Raw genomic sequence first — 21,725 nt, forward strand, 5'->3', positions numbered from 1 at the left:
AGTAAGGTTGTAATAGCGCGATAAGGTTAATATCGTAATTTCTCATTCTTCTTTATTTTTATTCCTTTTGTTCCCATTTATTTTTGTGTTCTTTGCATGCATGGTCGAAGGTCATTATTACCTAATCTTGAACCTATAGACCTTAAACTAGAAAAAATACTGCGCACACACAAACACGTTAAAAATAAAAGTGAAATAGATTTGTAACAACAACAAGCACCGCAGGAGCGGTCATTTAAGGACTATTTTACTCCCTTACCTAATTTGAGCACATCATGCATAAGATACCCAAATGTAGCTGATAGGAGTTTTGCGTTAAAACCTAGTGTGCTAAATTGTCTCCCAACATTCTATGGCCTAGAAAATGAGGACCCATATAATCATCTGAATGATTTTCATGCTGTTTGTCAAACTTTTAAATATGAGAATTTTTCAGACGATGATGTTAAACTTAGATTATTCTCATTTTCTTTAAAGGATAGAGCTCGTTCATGGTTAAATAAATACTTTGCCTGCTAATAGCATTATATCATGGAAACAAATGGTAACTAAATTTTTGAATAAATATTTCCCAGTGCATAAAACTAATGCTATTCGCAGGTAAATTTAAGAGTTTACACAGAGAGAAGACGAGCAGTTTTTTGAAACATGGGAGCGATTCAATGGGCTACTCTTGAAGTGTCCACATCATGGGTACGAGAAATGGCACCAATACCAATACTTTTTGGAGGGATTATTGCCGAATTTGCAAGAATGGTTAATGGCAACAAGTGGAGGAGAGCTAATGTCAAAAAGTACATCAAAGATTTGGGAATTCTTTCAGCGACAAAGCGGATAATTCCTAACAACGGAGTCGATTGTTGTGCAAATTTTATTGAACTCGCAAGTGCACGAATTTATTGTAGAATAGATTAATGGTGACGAGTGTCGATCCTACGAGAAGGTTGATTTTAATTATATGTAGAATTAATTTTGTATGAGGGTGGTTGGATTTATGGTAAAGATGATTTGGAATATCTTAATATTTGAATTGAAATGGCAGAATTAAATTAAAGTGAAAATCTATTGAAATGACGTACTTGGGTATCTGGATCTGTATCAACATGCACCATGGGCTAAATATTCCTTATTAATGCCAATTAAATCATAAGGGGCAATTCACACCTCATGAACCACACTCTAATCAATATGGTGCTAAGGACTTATTGTGCCAAATAATAATAACCTTGTACTAGGGAGCCGATGTAACCAGGGCGGTATCTAGACAAGATTATTATTATTTGTCGACGAAAAGTCAAATCATCCACAAAAAATTAAAGGGGAAGAGAAAGTAAATTTACCAAATAAAGCCCATGACACATGTTGAGACTTCACCTTCAACCCAAGCTTGAAAGAAAATTAGCTACTCATAATTGAACTAGGGGCAAAATAAAAATTTATTAAAATACATAGAAAATACAAGATGGAGAATGAATTACAGAAAATGGAGCCCAAAAATGGATTCACAGATATCAAATTAAGGGGGGAGAGCCCCTTTTTTATAGATACATTCAGTAAATCATGGCTATTGGATCAAAAACATTTCAGACGCTCAGGATTGCGCCACGTCATCAGTCAACAGTACCCAGTTTGACCACGCGGTTTGAACAGTAACATGGTTTGACCCGGCTTGAACAGCGACGCGGTTGGTTGAAAATAATCTTGGGTAATGCATGTACCGTACGCGAGATTTTTGGTCCATTGATATGCTGCCACGTCATCGATCAACAGTACATAAGAATTTTAGTCTAACAAGATCGTGACACCTCATCAGTCAATGCCACATCATTGTTTCGTCGTGAACAGTAACATAGACAATACCATACATGTGAATAGTACCGTACATATGAATTGAAAATGCAATCCAAGATGCAAGACATCATGAATTGGGCTTGAAGAGAAAACAAGGCATTGTGGGCATTATTCAAGCTATTGGGTAGCCAAATACACAATTTGGATCAAATGCAAAAATGTCAAATTCAGAATAACATTGGTATTGATTGAGCCAAAAGTAATGTGTAAACTATATATTGTTGGAAAGATAATTAAGTTAGATGTCTAATACATTTTACAGAGCTAGATTTGGAGTTCTCTATAAGGAGTTATGACGACTCCTTTGTTTTTGAACTTCATTTGTTTGTTTTGTTTCAAGTTTGTCAATGTGTAAGGTAAGCCTACCTTGACTGATGGTGGGCTAACATTTGTCAATGATAGCATTAATTATGGTAGGCTAGCATTAAGTTTGTCAATGATAGCATTAATTATGGTGGGTTGGTGAAGACTTTTGAAGCATCCTTTGACAAACCTTGGAGGGTTGTTCCAATGTTTTCATTTGTATTTTTAGGATCTTGGGTTTCTATTTGTCTATTTAAACTCAGCAACCTTGTTATGTAAGACAATTAGAGATTAATGTTATTTTGAATTTGAAAGATTATTCTTTCTTTGGTTCTTTTGAAAACTAATGAACTTATTAAGAATTTGCATTCTTGTGGCATTCTAAATTTAGACTTATCACTCACTTTCTCATTTATTTCTTGAGTGTGGCGTCAATATCATTCTCTATACCTTTGGTTCATGTTTTCTTAAGCATTAGGTTAAGGTTTTGTTTGTCATAAATATGTTTAGAACTTTCTTAGGAAGTTGAAACTTCATATTAAGTGTGCATTTTGAAGTTTCATTGTGGGATTCGCATCAGCAACTATATACATATATAAAAAAAGAAAAAGAAAAAGAGGTCCTCTGTATAGGATATTGAGTAGCCAGGTCTGTTCATGAGCCCCATATTCAGCCTTGAGTTAAAGGTCTCTTTAGATAAGACTATGTTATGAGCATTATTGCAGCAACTCTGATCTGTGCATTGATTGAGTAATTGGGTGTCATCATTACAAGTGATCGACATTCACATGAAAAATCAATGATACATTGAAGAAAGTTTATTTAAAAAAAAATTATTATTGTTGTAGCACAGTTTGAGTTTATTTGTGATTTCTGCTCCCCCATATATGAATGTATTTGTGTTCTACCTTTGAATTATATGCAATGTTTGTGTAATGCTATGGCACCTCTGGAACTTGATCAAAGTGACACACACACACTTTGGATAGAATAAAGCCTAAGTCTAGAACTGAACTGCTATGGCTATTTTGCGTGATTAAGAGTGTGATCTGAGGGTGGAAGAATCCTTGCAAATTTGATTACAGAGCTACATTATTTTGTTGTATGATTGTGTGATTGAAGTGTTAGTATTGTTGTCATTACTTGAGGACAAGTAATGGTTTAAGTTTGGGGGTGTGATAACTCTATGAAATTAGAGTTATCATGGTTATTTTATACTTAAATCATTATTACTTAGAGAGGAAATGACATGTTTTTATTACATTTTAGTTTTTATTTTGCATGAACAATTGTTTTAGTTTATGTTTAATAAATTGCGTTGTTTTAGAATAATTTTGTGTGCATAATTGTAGGTGATTGAAAGCTTAAATTTCAAGGAAGGAATGCTACTATAATAGGCTTGTAAAAGATGGAAAATAATTTCGCTATAGAAGAATTGAAACAAATTTGGAATAGTGAAGTTGCTGTAACCGTTGTTGTAGCAACCATTGCATTATTGTAGCAATCCTGGAACAACGACAGAGAAAATTTTATAGAATACTACGACTGTAGTTTTCTAATCTGAAAGATACGCGACTTAGGCTTTCGTTTACCCTAATTTTCAACTATAAAAGGAGCACACATCATAAGAAAAAGGGAGCCATCAATCACGATAAAAAGAAAAACAAGAAACAATCAAGGAAGAAGATTGGAGAGAAGGACGCAAGTCTGCACCAATAACAGAATCTGCAGAATATTTGGGATTCAACCTTTCTTATTCAATTCTTGTTCTTTTTCTTTATTCTTTGGTTGAAAATATGTACTTGATGGCTGGAACTTTGTCCTTTGTTTTTCTTTTACAAGTTATGAATTGAATTTAATTGTAGTTGAGTGACAAATTATCTAGATGGGTTTTTGACTGTTCATATGAGTTGCCGCACATCTACTATAGTACTTTACTCTAATAAATTATATTACACTCATTATTTCGGTTGACCTTCCATTTAATGACACAAGTTAAGAGAGAGCTACAACACGGTCTGTCTTAATGGAACATATTAGAGTAATATTTGGTCTTAAATTAAGTTTTCTGGATTGAGTCTCAACTTGAATCCTAAAAAGGGTTGTGCTTGATTTAAGATTTATGATGAACTAGATATAGGGATTCACCTTGTAGGGTAAAGAGAATCTAAGTTTGTAATGTCATATTTTATGTTGACATAACAACTGGTCACTATTAGGTTGCATAAAGGTATGAGATATCCAACATACAACGGCTGATGATGTATGAGAATCCTACCCAGTTTTGTAGAATATGCTATAGCAACTGAACGTAACAGACACTAAACAGTCAAAATCCCATAAAGAGAATTTGCTCACTCAACTACCACTTGTTCATTGGTTCAACCGTGTGTTTAACGTGAATTTTAGTTTTAGTATCTCTACATTTTTTGTTGCTGAATTATTACTATTTCTAGTCAATTGATATGTTTTTTAGTTAGAAAAGAGATTTCATTGTTGAGATTGTTGTAGCAGCTCTAGTAGCATCAATCCTCGTGGAGACGATCTTGAATACTCATCACTTTATTACTTGTTGTGTACACTTGCACATTGACACCAATAGCACTTGAGCTAAAAATATACAATAATACTCTTCATCTTTAATGTCCTCCAACAATAGCATCTCATTTTCTTCCGTTTCATCTTCAGTCACAATCTCACCATTGTCTCGCAACATCATAACTCTCCATAACTCTTTTATTCACAGATTAACTAGCTATGTGTCCCCTGCGTTGACATTTAAAACACTTAATGTCACAATTCTTAATAATGGGAGTCAAATTGTTACTTTGTGAATTGTGCTTGGAGGGCTCGAATCTCGACTTAGGTGTAGTAGATGCTTGTGGCCTCTCGTCTCGCTTCACATAGCTCGACTTCTAAGGAGTGGAACTCGAGCTTAGGGCTACATGGGTATTACCCTTCCTCTTGAGTTGCTGCTCAATCTTGATGGCTTTGTAGACCATCTCTGAAATCTCCACATAATTTTGCAACTCAACCATATTTGCAATCTCCTATTTAAGGCCATTCAAGAATTGTGCGATGGTAGCTTCTCTATCTTACTCTACATTTGCTCTAATCATGGCAATCTCCATTTCTTTGTAATAATCCTCCATGCTTCAGCTACCCTGTGTAAGACTTTGTAATTTTTTATACAGGTCTCGATAATAATGGTTAGGTACAAAACTGACTTCTCATCAATGATTTCATTTCATCCTAATTTCAATTGGACGTTCCTTATTCTGTCTCTTGTTTATAACAAGCTGATTCCACCAAGTAATAGTATCATCAGAAAACTTAATCACAGCTAATTTCACCTTTTTTTCCTCTGAATAATTGTGGCAATCAAACACAAACTCCATTTTCTTCTCTTATTGAAGGTATGCTTTCGGGTTGGATTTACCTTGAAAAGACGGGATCTTCATCTTTATGCCACTCAAACCATCATCCCTTTTCTTAGCTCTCCTACCTCGGCCATCTCTCCTATAGCTACCCACTGAATCCTCCCGTTCATCATACTCATCTCTATAATAGTCATCAATCTCTCCTTCGGCTGGAGCTCTCTCCCTCATTTATGCTTGGGGAATGGGTTGTGGTAGCCCTGCATGTGTGTTCTCTACTTGATCCAAATGCTCGTGTATGTGCTCTAATTCAGCCCTCATCATCCTTCTCATCTCCCCCATCAATGCTTGAATTTGCAAATTCTAAGTAGTTGCGCATTGATCCTCCATCTGTGTTTCGTTCTGGGTTGAGACATGGCTAACATCTGTAAAAGAAAGTTAGAAATAGTATCGAAAGGACCTCACCTCACTCCCTTATGTGTTTCACTCAAGAAAATGATTCACTCAATTCTACTCGTGTTTCACTCAAATTTATTAGCTTTTACCCTTTAATATGCCCATCTCTTTTGTTTTTTTCCACTCATAGTAATTCTCACCCGGTACTTATCAAACTAATCAAACCAATATCAAAATTTCAGTAGTAATTTACAAGATTACACTACGGAGACTCGAATTTCAAAAGCAAGAATACAATGCATATGTACGATCGAGTTTCGAAAGCACAAATTACCAAAATTTCGAGTTAAAATTTTCACCTATGGGGTAAAACCAAATTTGGACTCTTCAAGATACTAATAATGGAAAAATTAACGAAAGATTTTAAGGGAAGGCCAATGACTTTTTTTTTAAAGGGAAAGGATATGTAAAATTTGCGAATTTAAGGAGAATTAAACCACACAGTTCATACTATACTGTTTCCGCAACACTGTTCATGATTTTTTTTTTCTTTTTAATACTAGAAGAAGAATGAAAAATCTCAAATAAGAATGAAAAATAATAATAATAGATGAATATGACTTTGGTGCCTAAACTCTGATAACAAATGATACGAATCCCGCTAAGAACTGACATGAACCTAATTAATTTAGTCTTCAAGATCGAATCTGAACCTAGAATTTAATGAAAATGTGACCCAATGCAAATTGAAAGCATGGACCTTGGTATGTGAGGATGCCACAATCAGTTATGGATGATCTGATTGATAAGTCAAGAGTTTGAACGCCAGGAAAATCTAATAAGTTCAAAGAGTTTGTTTAAGAACCAAAGAGGATTAAGTCATTCACCAATTGCATAAAAAATAATATGTCTCTGTTATTGGATGTAAGTACATTATATAGGGTTGGTTACAAGAATTTTCAAAAATAAATCCTAAACCAAAATCAAATTGGAATCTTAATATAAAACAAATAAGGCAATCTTAATCAAATCAGAATACCAAGATAAGTGAATAGGAAAAAATATAAATTAAATCGGAATCTTAATCGGCTTAAATACCTTACATCAATTAAAATTGAAACTCAGTAATTAAAAAAGAAAGAAATGATTCGTTTCTCCACTAGCTTGCTTAAGAAATGGGAAAGTATCCAAAAAGAGGAAAGTAGTATATTGTCCGAACAGGAAAATATTTGAAAAAGGAAAATCATATATTTTCCCGCCATAATATGCAAACCAACTTTATATTTCATAGAAGTGATTATTTGGAAACTTTAAGAGCTTGAATCATGCATTTATCACGTGCGATTCCTTCAATAGGCCTCCACGAATTTGATTGAGTCTAAGTTGCTTGAATCAACCTATTAAACGCTTCTTTGAATTTCTTTGCTCGAGCTCTTGTGATGGGTCCAATAGGAACTTGAATAGGATCTAAATATACCTCATCCCACATGCTTGTGATAGTTTTGTCCTCAATCTCATCATTGTTAGCTGTGTGAATATGTGAAGTTTTGAGATGGATTATATAGCAGATTCGAGCATGCAATTGTCTATATAAATATATCATTAGAAAGAACTATTTTGTAAAGTTTTTTAGTTAACAAATAATATTCAGCTTTAGCTTTCTCTCATTCTTCCTCATTTTCCTTCACTTTCTCCTTCACCAAAAAGACCTTCAGTACATTTTCAACATGGTGTCGCAGCTAACTACTAATCAAAATTAAAATACCAACTTCTACAACTTCGTAACACCAATAAAACTTGATCAAAATAACTTCATTTTCTAGAGAACTAAAGTTCTCACATTGATCAAAAGCAATAGATTAGAAGGCTTTATTAATGGAGAAAATAAGTGTCTAGATCAATATCTCTATCAGAATGCAGATGTTGTTGGCTCTTCAAATAATGGATTTGAATCAAGAATTGATAATCTTTCATTCTCAGTATGGATAAGAATATATCACCTACTACCCAACTGGATGAAGTCCTCAATTCAGGCGTGTCTTCTTTTTTTAGTCATTCATTGTGTTTATGTGGGATTCATTAACAAGTATGTTTGTTTCTCAAACTCAAGCTCGTATTATGCCTATCGAAATGTAAATATAGATTGCTAAAAAAAGTTCAGTGACTATGAGTGCCTACTTTGCTAAGGTGAAAAAGTGGCAGATACACTTGTTATTACTGGAAAACCTATTGAGCGTGTTGATCTTGATACAAATATATTGATAGGATTAGAATCTCAAGAATATGAGTCACTTATTATAAGTTCGTTAGCTAGAGGTGAAAGTATGGATTTAGACGACTTGTATGCTTTATTATTGAGTCATAAGATGAGGATTGAATAAAAAAAATATAAGTTTAATTCTAATGTTGTGCATAATCTAGCTGTCAATTTTGCTCAGAAAAATCAAAGTTCGTCTAAGAATGATTTTAGTAACCAGAACAGTTTTAATAGAGACATGTCAAAGTTGGGACAAACTAGTAATAACGGAAACAATTTTGACTCAATTGTGTGTCAGTCAGAGCCAAACAAAACTTTTTGCCCACAAGCTAGAATATTATTGTATATCGGTGGGAAACCAGTGACATATATTCTGATGGTCATCCCAATTGGGGACTAGATCAGTTTGCATTACTGGTATAACAAGCCACGTACAATTATTTCCTATCTTTGAGCATAATGCTTTTCATCAAAATGAAGTGGTAAATATGGAATATGTTCGTCTTGAATAGGTAAATAAAGGGAAATCTCAAACAATATGACATCTTCATCAAACAGTTCAGATAATCTTGCTCCTGTTACTCTTTCTTCAACTCTCTCACTTCCAAAATCTTGTTATAAACACCTGGCTTCAAAAATAGAAAACCTTGTTGAATATTCGTATGTCTCAGAGTCAGCCCCAATTAGTGAATCTTTCATGCCTTTCATCAGCCCATATAAGTTGTATCAACGATGAAATTCCTTAACCATAAGTATTAGAACCCTAATTTCAACCAGAAGGCCTGCTCCAAAAGAATATATCCAGTCATCACGATTGGATCAGTGTGCTCTTCAAGCATCACAAGCAGAGCAATATGTCACCCTTAAAATTCCACCAGAACTGGTTACCCACTGGAAAAGAAAATGATACACACACCTCCATCTTGGAGGAGTTCGTTTGATTCTTACTCTTCACGGGAGGAAAGGCTTACCTGTCACGGCCAGACTAGCTTTGCTAGATACCCGATTCAAGGAACACCAGCATGCAGTTATAGGAATAGTCATGACCACTCTACATACAAGAAGTGTTCTTTTGACATTCTACACAAATTTCAACCTCTCACTTGATGATCCAAACCTATCAACTACTCAGAAGGTTCAGATCCAGATTCAAGGAGCTGAATAAACAATCTCTTCAAAGATGGCAACCTTGCATCATTAGTTGGTATACCGTGTTGTGCAAATTTTATTAAACTCGCAAGTGCACGAATCTATTGTAGAATAGATTAATGGTGACGAGTGTCGATCCCACAAGGAGGTGGATTTTAATTATATGTAGAATTAATTTTGTATGAGGGTGGTTGGATTTGTGGTGAAAGTGATTTAGATTATTCTAAAATTGGAATTGAAATGACGAGAATAAATTGAAGAGAAATCTATTGAAATGACGTACTTGGGCATCTGGATCCGTATTAACATGCACCATGGGCTAAATATTCCTTATTAATGCTAATTAAATCATGAGGGGGGAATCCACACCTCATGAACCACACTCTAATCAATATGGTACTAAGGGCTTATCGTGCCAAATAATAATAACCTTGTACTAGGGAGTCGGTGAAAGCAGGGCGGTATCTAGACAAGATTATTATTATTTGTAGACGAGAAGTCAAAACATCCACAAAAATTAGAGGGGAAGAGAAAATAAATTTACCAAATAAAGCCCATGACACATGTTGAGACTTCACTTTTAAACCAAGCCTGAAAGAAAATTAGCTACTCATAATTGAACCAGGGGCAAAATGAAAATTTCTTAAAATACATAGCAAAATACAAGATGGAGAAGGAATTACAGAAAATGGAGCCCAAAAATGGATTTAGAGATGCCAAATTAGGGGGGAGGCCCCTTTTTTATAGATACATTGAGTAAATCATGGCCATTGGATTAAAAACAGTTTGGATGCTCAGGATTGCGCCACGTCATCAGTCAACAGTACGCGGTTTGACCACACGGTTTGAACAGTGACACAGTTTGACCCGGCTTGAACAGTAATGCGGTTTGGTTGAAAATAATTCTGTGTATATTGTTGTGCAAATTTTAATGTACTCGCAAGCGCACGAATCTATTATAGTATAGACAAATGGTGACGAGTGTCGATCCCACGAGGAGGTGGATTTTAATTATATATAGAATTAATTTTGTAAATGGGTGGTTGGAATTGTGGTGGAAGTGATTTAAATTATCCTAAAATTAGAATTGAAATGGCGATAATAAATTCTAAAATTGGACTTGCAATGGCGAGAATAAATTGAAGAGAATTCTATTGAAATAACGTACTTGGGTATCTGGATCCGTATCAACATGCATCATGGGCTAAATAATCCGTATTAATGCCAATTAAATCATGAGGGGGGAATCCACACCTCATGAACCACGCTCTAATCAATATGGTGCTAAGGGCTTATCGTGCCAAATAATAATAACCTTGTACTAGAGGGCCGGTGAAACCAAGGCGGTACTAGACAAGATTAGTATTATTTGTCGACGAGAAGTCAAAACATCCACAAAAACTAGAGGGGAAGAGAAAATAAATTTACCAAATTAAGCCCATGACACATGTTGAGATTTCACCTTCAACCCAAGCTTGAAAGAAAATTAGCCACTCATAATTGAACTAGGGGCAAAATGGAAATTTATTAAAATATGAAGAAAATACAAGATGGAGAAGGAATTACAAAAAATGGAGTCCAAAAATGGATTCAGCAATATCAAATTAGGGGGGAGAGGCCCCCTTTTTATAGATACATGAAGTAAATCATGGCCATCGGATTAAAAACAGTTTGGACGCTCAGGATTACGCCACGTCATCAGTCAACAGTCCACGGTTTGACCACGCGGATGAACAGTAACACGGTTTGACCCGACTTTGAACAGTAACGCGGTTTGACCCGGATGAATAGTAACGCAGTTTGGTTGAAAATAATCCTGTGTGATGCATGCACCGTATACGAGATTTTTCGTCCACTGATATGCTGCCACGTCACCATCAACAGTATATAAGAATTTTAGTCCAACAGGATCGTGACACCTCATCAGTCAATGTCACATCATCGGTCCGTCTATGTGAATAGTGTCGTGAACAGTAACGTATACAGTACCGTACACATGAATAGTACCGTACATGTGAACAGTGCCATTTTTCCTTTTATGCTCCTCCTAAGGTTTTCGACCGTCCTGAGTTCAAAAGTGATGTCCGTTTTGCCATCTGATTTCTCGTTTATTGTAAAATGACTATGATGCCCCTAAAATACATAAAATACTTAATTAAAATAAAACATATGTAATTAAATCACAAGAAGGTTAAATACATAAAAGTAAGGGTTGTTAGTAAGACTTGAAATGTAAAATGACGGTTTTCTCCTTTATAAATATGCATTTTCTAACACTCAACACACCCCCCAACCAGCTTATTGCTAGGGACTAGCAAATGAAGCGAAAATAAAATTCAAATTCAAAATGATTTTTTTTTTTAAATTTAGAAACACTCGTGTTTATTCAATTAGATTAATGATAGCAATCAAATAAAAGTATAAGCATTATCTCCAGTTTAAAGTAACATCAACCATCCACATGAATCAACCCAGTAGACTTTGTTATAGCTACTTTCAAGAATGACATGTCAAACCCCAAAATCTCACTGGAAGTAGTGACACTCTCACAAAGAAATTAAACTCAATAAAAATAGTCACTCCAATGAATGATAATTGAGAGAAAATAATGAAGAAGTGATATCACATGCTCTCATCAAGATGAAATAAATATGCCCTCATCTTAAAAATAATACGATCTCAAGTCAAATAAAAACTGTTAGTCAACCCAATTTATTTATTTATTTTTTTTATATGCACAATTACATCTTTTTAGCCCATATAACTAGCTTCTACTTCAGATTATAGTTCCCTAAAATCAGGAAGGACTTTTATTAGGATGTAACATAGGCTAGGGACATGGTTAACAAAGAAAGGAAATAAGGAAAACAAAGTGTATGTTTGAGAAAAATTCAGAGAATTTTTTTTTTTTGGAAGTTGCAAGGTGGATTTCACCTATTATTGTTATTTTTATTCTTTTGAAACAACAACTTTTGTTTTGTTGTTTTTTTTTTTGCTTTTTGGCATAACTTCACTGAACAAAATAATTATTTATATTTTCTCAAACATAAATAGGTGATGGAACTTATAAGGCATCGGATAATACTCCAAATCAGAGTGGGTCAAGATGATAAGTTGACAAAGAAAATATATATATTTTTTTAAAGGCTCAAAAGGGTTAACTATGGATATTTAATAAAAGGGATGGCTAGAAAGGCTCAAACGGATCAAAGATGACCTTTCCATCGTCTTTTAGGGCTCTAAATAATCATCCATATCTACTAGTTAGATGGGCCTCCTAATGTAGCAACACACCTTTTTTTTCTTTTTTTTTGTAGGGTTAACTCAAAAGAAATCTAGAGATCGTGTATACAATAATAAACTGTTAAGCTGTATAAAGAATGGGCAAAATGGTTACTCTCCAAGAAAAATAATAAGCTCAAAAACTCACTTGGTACTTATTATGACATGGTCATTCCTTCAAGCAACTCATATTTGTCTCCGACATCAACATGTAGAGTAGCAAACATAGCGTAACATCACTTAAGACCAAAGATAATACAAATACTAAAATTTGAAATTAATCATGTCATCCAATGTTAAAACAAATCACACAATTTTTTTTTTAAACAACATTCTACCCCCCAACCTATTCTAAACATGAAAGGAAAATATGCATGCAGAAATGTGAAAATGATGCATAAAAACTAATTAGAAAAGTTACACGTAAAATGATAGAAAACGAAAATGATTTTTTTTTAAGAAGATGCGTTTCTAGAGGAACTACACTCCATATTCAGCCATCTTCGACTCAAAAGTTGGAAAATGTATATTTATAGAGGAGAAATTAAAAAGAAGAAAAATAAACATAAACACATAATAAAGAAAAAGAAAATGTCTGAATTTTTTTTTAAAGTTTTTTTTAATAATTTTTTTTTTAAAACGATGAAGATGCGTTTCTAGAGTCACTACACTCCATATTCAGCCATCTTCAACACAAAAAGTTAGCAATAGTTAGTTTCTACAACAAAAAATTAGTAAAAACTTAACCAAAATTCCACAATTGTCGATTATTCCCTCCCCCCAACCAGAACGAAACATTGTCCTCAATGTTTGAAATGAAAGAAGTAGAGTTTAGAAGACATCACCTGGGTGGTGCAACACAGAAAATAATATTTACAAGCGGAGAGTTAAATCTAATTTGTACTTCTTACTATGGCTACTGTTACCATCATTATGTGGATGCTCCAACACAAAGGTCCAGGGGTCTGGCTCCGGTTTATAAGCTTGTAATAGATCAAGTAGCTCATTAGCAGTGTGACCATAAATAAAAAGTTTTTTCACATTAGAAGGAATGAAATAGTTTTTTATTGCATGGTTAAGAAATGCGATAAAGCCATCATAAAAGTTATTGACATTTAACAAACCGATGAGTTTTTGGTGGATGTGCAGATGGGCCCAAGATACTAGCGTGATAAGTGCCTCTAGTGTTGCAAGATCTCCTGGAAGGAAAATAAAAGCATCAGCATGATTAAGCATTTAAGTTATTCTTTCTTACATACCTGAGACGACTAACTTTTCTCCAGTTGATGAGTCAGACAAACTGCCCAATGGTTTTAAGACTCTTGGGATGATGCCTAACACTTGACTTCCTCTGATAAAAGCTGCTTCTGAGACCATTTTTGATAACCCTCGATTACCTCCTCCATACACCAAGTGTAATTTTCTCGCTGCTATGCTTCGACCAAGATCTATGGCTGCCTCAACGAACTCTTTATGTTTGCCACATGTAAATCCAAAAAGCACACAAATGTTCTTGAATTGTCTATTGGGAGTAGCTGACATTGTGATACTTCTCAAAAACAATTTGTGAGTGCTTGACAAAAAAGAAATCACATTTAAGAGTCTCGGTGATAGTGGGTCATGGTTGTGTATGAGGTAATATGTCAGTGTCAAATAACGCATAAAGCACGTGGCTCGCAAGTCAAAAAGAAAACAGTAAAAAGGAAAAAGCAAACAGTAATAAAATTATTAAAGACAATAATGCAAACAATAAGACAATAGTGAAATAAAATAATAATAAAGTAAAAGGATATTTACAGGTAGTTGCGACTGTGGCTCACATCTTCCTCTGGTTTTACGTCCAGAAACGGCTTGAACGCCCTCTATGGGTCGAGGATAGGCTTCCTATCCAGTTTTCTTATAAACTGGCAAACAGGGTCGTTTATAGTTAGATTCCCGAGACTATATCGTGCATGCTCTTTCTGCAATAATGGCCATAACTGAAGAATCGCTCCTTGCACATATCCACTAGGATGCGTTTCAAGAGACAAAAGGATATCATCCAATGACTCCTTATTCAAGCTATCCCTAATAAATTGAATCTTATCTTCCCTGTTATCAGACATCATTCCTAAAGAATATGGGTTTTTATTGCAACTCATTCTGGCACACTTATGACAAGCAACAGAAATTCTTCGAGCTCGTCGTTTTCTTGCATAATTTCCTTTACCACAACCAGGCATGTATGCAATAAATTTTGGAGGTAACTCACCTGCCGATCGTACTTTCGCTTCGATTAACCAACGGATGTCAGCAGGTATGTTATTCCTCATGAGTAATCGCATGCGTTCGGACCGAGCTTTATAAATCGTAAGGAGGGCATTCTGAGGAATTGAAGGGAATCGCTTGTGAAGCTTCGCTAGAATCTCGTTTCTATCCATACCTTTGCCTCAGAATATCAGTTATTATGGGAAATGAAGTAACCGACTTGATTGTCACGGAGTACCGTTATCCGCCACTTCACCGGGGTAACAAACTAAAGCATACAAACAGAAAAACAAATTAAAACACACAAAGAAAATTAAAATCGTCCTCTTATTGAATTTACCTCAAGCTCCAACTGGATGTCGTAAACACTTCTCTCAATGTCTCGGAGTTGGCGTTCTAAACCCTCAACATAGGCTACTAACTCTGGTGGTTGTAGAGCCCAAATGCGTTGTGTTTTACAAAATTGAATCTGCCTTTTGAGATGAGTTTTGACACGTTGAAGTGGTTTAAGAATGTTCAGGAGGAACGGTCTAAGTATGAGACTCATGATTAAAAATGATAAGAGAAAACTTAATGGTAAAATAAACACACTTATGCAAAAACAATTTCAATTAGCAAGAATAATAATAAAAAGAAAGAAAGAAAAATCAAATCAACGAAAAAAAAAAATCAATTCAAATTTGGTGGGTCACTCAAATTTATTTCAGTGTCTTCTTCATGTGGTTGGTACTCTAGATATGGCTTTAATCTTTGACCATTAACTTTAAACGTGACACCATTCTTTGGGTCCTTAATTTCAATTGCCCCATGTGGAAAAATAGTATGAACAATAAAGGGACCAGACCAACGAGAGCGTAACTTACCCGGGAATAGGTGCAAGCGAGAATTGAATAAAAGCACTTTCTGACCTGGAGTGAACGATTTTCTCATAATTTGCTTATCATGGAAGACTTTCATTCGTTGCTTGTAAATCTTGCAATTTTCGTATGCATCATTGCGAATTTCTTCAAGTTCTGCCAGCTGTAATCTTCTTTCTGAGCTGGCTTGCTGCATGTCAAAATTGAATTTCTTGATGGCCCAATATGCACGATGCTCGAGTTCCACAGGTAGGTGGCAAGCTTTTCCATACACTAGCCTGTAGGGTGACATCCCAATCGGGGTCTTGAAAGTCGTTCTATATGCCCATAAGGCATCATCAAGTCTTAATGACCAATCTTTTCTGTCCGGCCTCACCGTCGTTTCTAATATGTGCTTTATTTCTCGATTAGAGATCTCAACTTGGCCACTGGTTTGCGGATGATACGGGGTCGCCACTTTGTGTGTGATTGAATACTTTGTCAAAAGAGCTTTGAATGCTTTGTTACAAAAGTGGGCAGCACCATCACTAATTATTGCTCGAGAGAATCCAAAGCGTGAAACAATGTTGCTTTTCAAAAATGCTATCACCACCTTGTGATCATTGGTCCTACATGGAATTGCTTCTACCCATTATACGTAGTCAACAGCAACCAATATGTATTGATGGCCAAAAGACGGGGGAAAGGGTCCCATGAAGTTGATACCCCATACATAAAAAATCTCAACCACTAAAATTGAATTTAGTGGCATCATATTCCTTCGCGTAATGCTCCCCATTCGTTGACACCTATCACATGAAGAACAGAAAGTGTAAGCGTCTCGAAATATAGTTGACCAGTATAAACCACATTGTAAAACTTTAGTTGTTATTTTCTTAGCACTGAAATGGCCTCCACAAGCTTGTTCATGGCAGAATGAAAGAATATTCTGAATTTCACTTTCTGGGACACATCGTCTAACAATTTGATCTGCACAATACTTGAACAAATACGGGTAATCCCAAAAGAAATTCTTTATTTATGCAAAGAATTTAGCCTTATCTTGCTTGGTCCAATGCTCTGGAAGTTTACCTGTAACAAGATAATTAACTATATCAGCATACCAAGGTAATACTTCCACACTCATTAATTGTTCATCTGGAAATGACTCATTTAATGGTAATGGTTCTATAATTGTGTCAAAATGGAGACGAGAGAGATGGTCCGCCACAATATTTTCTGTCCCTTTCTTATCTTTGAATTCCAAGTCAAATTCCTGCAAAAGTAACACCCAACGAATTAGTCTAGCTTTTGCATCTTTCTTTGTGAGAAGATATTTAAGAGCAACATGATCTGTGAATATAATTATTTTACAACCAATGAGATAAGATCAAAATTTCTCCAATGCAAACACTACTGCTAGCATTTCTTTTTCAGTAGTTGAATAGTTCAACTGTGCATCATTCAATGTCATACTAGCATAGTAAATAACATGCGGAATTCGATCAACTCTTTGTCCTAATACTGCTCCTACTGCATAGTCAGATGCATCACACATGAGCTCAAATGGTAAGCTCCAGTTTGGGGGCTGAATGATGGGTGATGATGTCAACAAATGCTTTAATTTTTCAAACGCAACAAGACATGAATCATTAAAGACAAAAGGTACATCCTTAGCAAGTAGATTGCATAAGGGTCTAGAAACTTTGCTAAAATCTTTAATGAAACGTCTATAAAAACCAGCATGCCCAAGGAAAGATCTTACTTCTCTAATTGTTTTAGGTGGAGGAAGATTAGAAATGAGATCCACCTTGGCTTTGTCAACCTCAATACCTTTGCTCGAAATGATGTGACCGAGAACAATACCTTGTTTTACCATAAAATGGCATTTCTCCCAATTTAAGACCAAGTTCTTCTCGATACATCTCTGCAGAACTAGTGTTAGATGATGTAAACATTGATCAAACGAATCACCAAAGACAGAAAAGTCATCCATAAAGACTTCAAGGAATCATTCAACCATATCAGAAAAAATGCTTAACATGCATCGTTGAAATGTAGCAGGTGCATTACATAATCCAAATGGCATTCTCCTATATGCAAATGTGCCAAAAGGGCAAGTGAAAGTAGTTTTCTCTTGATCTTTTGGTGCTATGGGAATCTGATTATATCTTGAGTAGCCATCTAGACAGCAATAAAATTCATGGCCTACTAATCTATCAAGCATTTGATCGATAAATGGTAAAGGAAAATGGTCTTTACGTGTGACAGAATTCAACTTTCTATAATCAATGCATACACGCCATCCTGTAGTTACTCTAGTGGGTACCAATTCATTATCGGCATTCGTAACTACTGTAACTCCTGACTTTTTGGGGACAACTTGTACAGGACTGACCCATGAACTATCAGAAATTGGGTAAATGATACCTGCATCTAATAGCTTAAGGACTTCTGTTCTAACAACTTCTTTCATATTAGGATTTAACCGACATTGCATTTCCCTAGTAGATTTAGCATTTTCATCAAGGTGAATGTAATGCATGCAGTCTACTAGGTTTATACCTTTTATGTCTGCTATGGTCCATCCTAATGCTCCTTTGTGCTCTTTTAAAACATCCAACAACTTACCTTTTTGTTTGTCATTGAGGGATGATGAGATGATTACCGACAGAGTACTTTCTTCTCCCAAAAATGCATATTCCAGAGTGTTGGGTAATGGTTTGAGCTCGAGTTTCGGTGGTGATTCTGATGATGGGATGAGTTTCTTCTCTAATGGTGCTAGTTGTTCAACTCTTGACTTCCATTTATTAGTGTCCATGGATGGTGCTGAGTCAAGCAGGGCGTTGACCTCATCGACCGATCTGTCAATATCAAAATCCAAACCAAAGTGAGTTAAACATGTTTGTAAAGGATCATCACTAAGGTTTGAAACAAAAGTATCATCAACTAATGCTTCAATTAAATCCACATCAACAATTCCATCATCTGCACTGTGAGGTTGTTTGGCAATGTTGAAGATGTTCAGCTCCATAGTCATGTTGCCGAAGGACAACTGCATATTTCCGGTCCTGCATTGAATGTGAGCATCCGCAGTTGCCAAGAAAGGTCGGCCTAGAATAATGGGGATGTGCTTCCTTGAATCATGTATTGGTTGAGTGTCAATTACAATGAAATCAACAGGAAAATAAAATTTGTCTACCTGGATAAGCACGTCCTCCACAATACCACGAGGTATTTTCGTGGACCGATTTGCAAGCTGTAACACCATTGGAGTTGGGTGTAATTCTCCCAGTCCAAGTTTCACGAATACAGAGTAAGGCAAAAGATTTACACTAGCTCCTAAATCCAACAAAGCATTCTCAATTGTGTGGTTCCCTATACTCCATCAGATAGTGGGGGAGCCTGGGTCTTTGCATTTTAAAGGAATTTTATGTTGGAGTATAGAACTAACGTTTTCTGTTAAAAATGCCTTCTTTTGAACATGCATATTTCTCTTTTTAGTACAAAGGTCTTTAAAAAACTTGGCATAAGATGGAACTTGTTTAATAGCATCAAGCAAAGGGATGTTAACACTTACCTGTTTGAAGATTTCAAGAATCTCACCTGTGGATTTTCCTTTTTTTTCCTTTCGCTAACCTTTGAGGAAATGGAGCTTTCGGAACGTATTCTCGTGGGTTGGTTTCTTCTTTCTCCTCCGGTGATGATTCCTCAACATTCACAGGTACAATTTGATTTTCTTTTGTCACCGGCATCTCCACTTTGTTGTCGACTTCTTTTCCTTTTCGCAAGGTCATTACTGCTTTGACTTCTCCATGCTGCTGTGGTGAACTGGTACTTGCTTCATGCACTCCTTTAGGGTTAGGCACTGGTTGACTTGGAAACTTACCTTTCTCAACGGTCATTGCCAAGGTCTGAACTGAAGAAGCAAGTTGTCCCACCATCTTCTCGAGGCTTGAAACTGATTGGGCTTGTGAGTTGAAGCCTGCCCTCAACTCATTTCGTAGTCCATCAATGGTGTGGTTCTGTTGCTCAATCGTGGAGTGAGTAACATTCCTGAAATTCTGGAATACATCCTCCCATGGTCTAGGTTGAAAGTGGTTCTGGTTCTGATTGTATGGTCTAAATGGTGGCTGAGAGGCTTGAGGATTTTGTGGAATTGGTGGAGCTGGAGCTACTGGTCCGTTCTATTGGAATCCTTGAGACCATGAAAAATTGGGGTGGTCTCTCCATCCAGGGTTATATGTGTTGGAGTATGGGTTGTAGTTTGATGGCTTTCTCATTATACCTATGGCATTGGCTTGGTCTGGATATGAGTCATGGTCATGTGATTCTGTTGATTTAGCAGCCGATAACGATGCTATTTGTCGAGCAAGACCTTCAACCATCTCCTTGACTTCTTTGATTCCTGAAGTTGATTCGCCAATTTGAATCTCATTCACTCATTTAATTCTTCTAGTAGTACTGAGTGATCGAATCCGTTGTTGGAAATTATCTGCTTGTCGCTGGAAGAATTCCCAAATCTCTGATGCACTTTTTGACATTAGCTCTCCTCCACTTGTTGCCATTAGCCATTCTTGCACATTCGACAATAATCCCTCTAAAAAGTATTGGCATTGGTGCCATTTCTCGTACCCATGATGTTGACACTTCAAGAGTAGCCCATTGAATCGCTCCCATGTTTCGAAAAATTGCTCGTCCTCTCTCTGTGTAAACTCTAAAATTTCCCTGCGAATAGCATTGGTTTTATGCACTGGGAAATATTTATTCAAAAATTTAGTTACCATTTGTTCCCATCATGCAATGCTATTGGCAGGCAATGTATTAAGCCATGAACGAGCTCTATCCTTTAAAGAAAATGGGAATAATATGAGTTTAACATCATCATCTGAAAAATTCTCGTATTTAAAAGTTTGACAAATAGCATGAAAATCATTTAGATGATTATATGGGTCCTCATTTTCTAAGCCATAGAATGTGGGGAGACAATTTAGCACACTAGGTTTTAGTTCAAAGCTCCTAGCAGCTACATTTGGGTATCTTATGCATGATGTGCTCAAATTAGCTAAAGGACTGAAGTAGTCCTTAAATGGCCTCTCCTGTGGTTGCAAATCCATTTTATTTTTAATTTGTTTGTGTGTGCGAAGTGTTTTTTCTAGTTCAAGGTTTATAGGTTCAAGATTAGGTAATAATGACCTACGACCATGCATGCAAAAAAAATAAAATGAAAATAAAGATGGGAACAAAACAAATAAAAATAAAGAAGAGAGAGAAATTACGATACTAACCTTATTGCGCTATTACAACCTTTCTATAAAAATACACAAAAATAAATACGTGAAATAAATTAACTAAAAATTAAATTAATAAAATAAAAAAAATTATAATGAAAAATAAATTGAAAATTAAATCACAGAATTTTAAAGAAGAGAAAAAGAAAAGAAATAGTAACCTTTAAATGTAGATTCACTTTTTTTTCTTTTTTTTAATTAAAAAAATACAAGAAAACAAATAAAAGAAATTATTCAAAAAAAAATTAATTCTATGAATTAAAATTACTTACCTCCCCGGCAACGGCGCCAAAAACTTGTTGTGCAAATTTTAATGTACTCGCAAGCGCACAAATCTATTGTAGTATACACTAATGGTGACGAGTGTCGATCCCACGAGGAGGTGGATTTTAATTATATATAGAATTAATTTTATAAATGGGTGGTTGGAATTGTGGTGGAAGTGATTTAAATTATTCTAAAATTAGAATTGAAATGGCGATAATAAATTCTAAAATTGGACTTGCAATGCGAGAATAAATTGAAGAGAATTCTATTGAAATAACGTACTTAGGTATCTGGATCCGTATCAACATGCATCATGGGCTAAATAATCCGTATTAATGCCAATTAAATCATGAGGGGGGAATCCACACCTCATGAACCACGCTCTAATCAATATGGTGCTAAGGGCTTATCGTGCCAAATAATAATAACCTTGTACTAGAGGGCTGGTGAAACCAAGGCGGTACTAGAC

General features: G+C 35.5%; 1 non-coding gene across 1 annotated transcript; it reads right to left on the reverse strand.

Annotated features, from left to right (window-relative positions):
- Window positions 1-592: 592 nt before the first annotated feature.
- Window positions 593-696, reverse strand: LOC112101276. Its single transcript, XR_002907403.1, has one exon. It is a non-coding gene; the product is annotated as a small nucleolar RNA R71 (small nucleolar RNA).
- Window positions 697-21,725: the final 21,029 nt, after the last annotated feature.

This window comes from Citrus clementina, unplaced genomic scaffold, assembly GCF_000493195.1.
Source record: "Citrus clementina cultivar Clemenules unplaced genomic scaffold, Citrus_clementina_v1.0 scaffold_2, whole genome shotgun sequence".
NCBI lineage: Eukaryota > Viridiplantae > Streptophyta > Magnoliopsida > Sapindales > Rutaceae > Citrus > Citrus x clementina.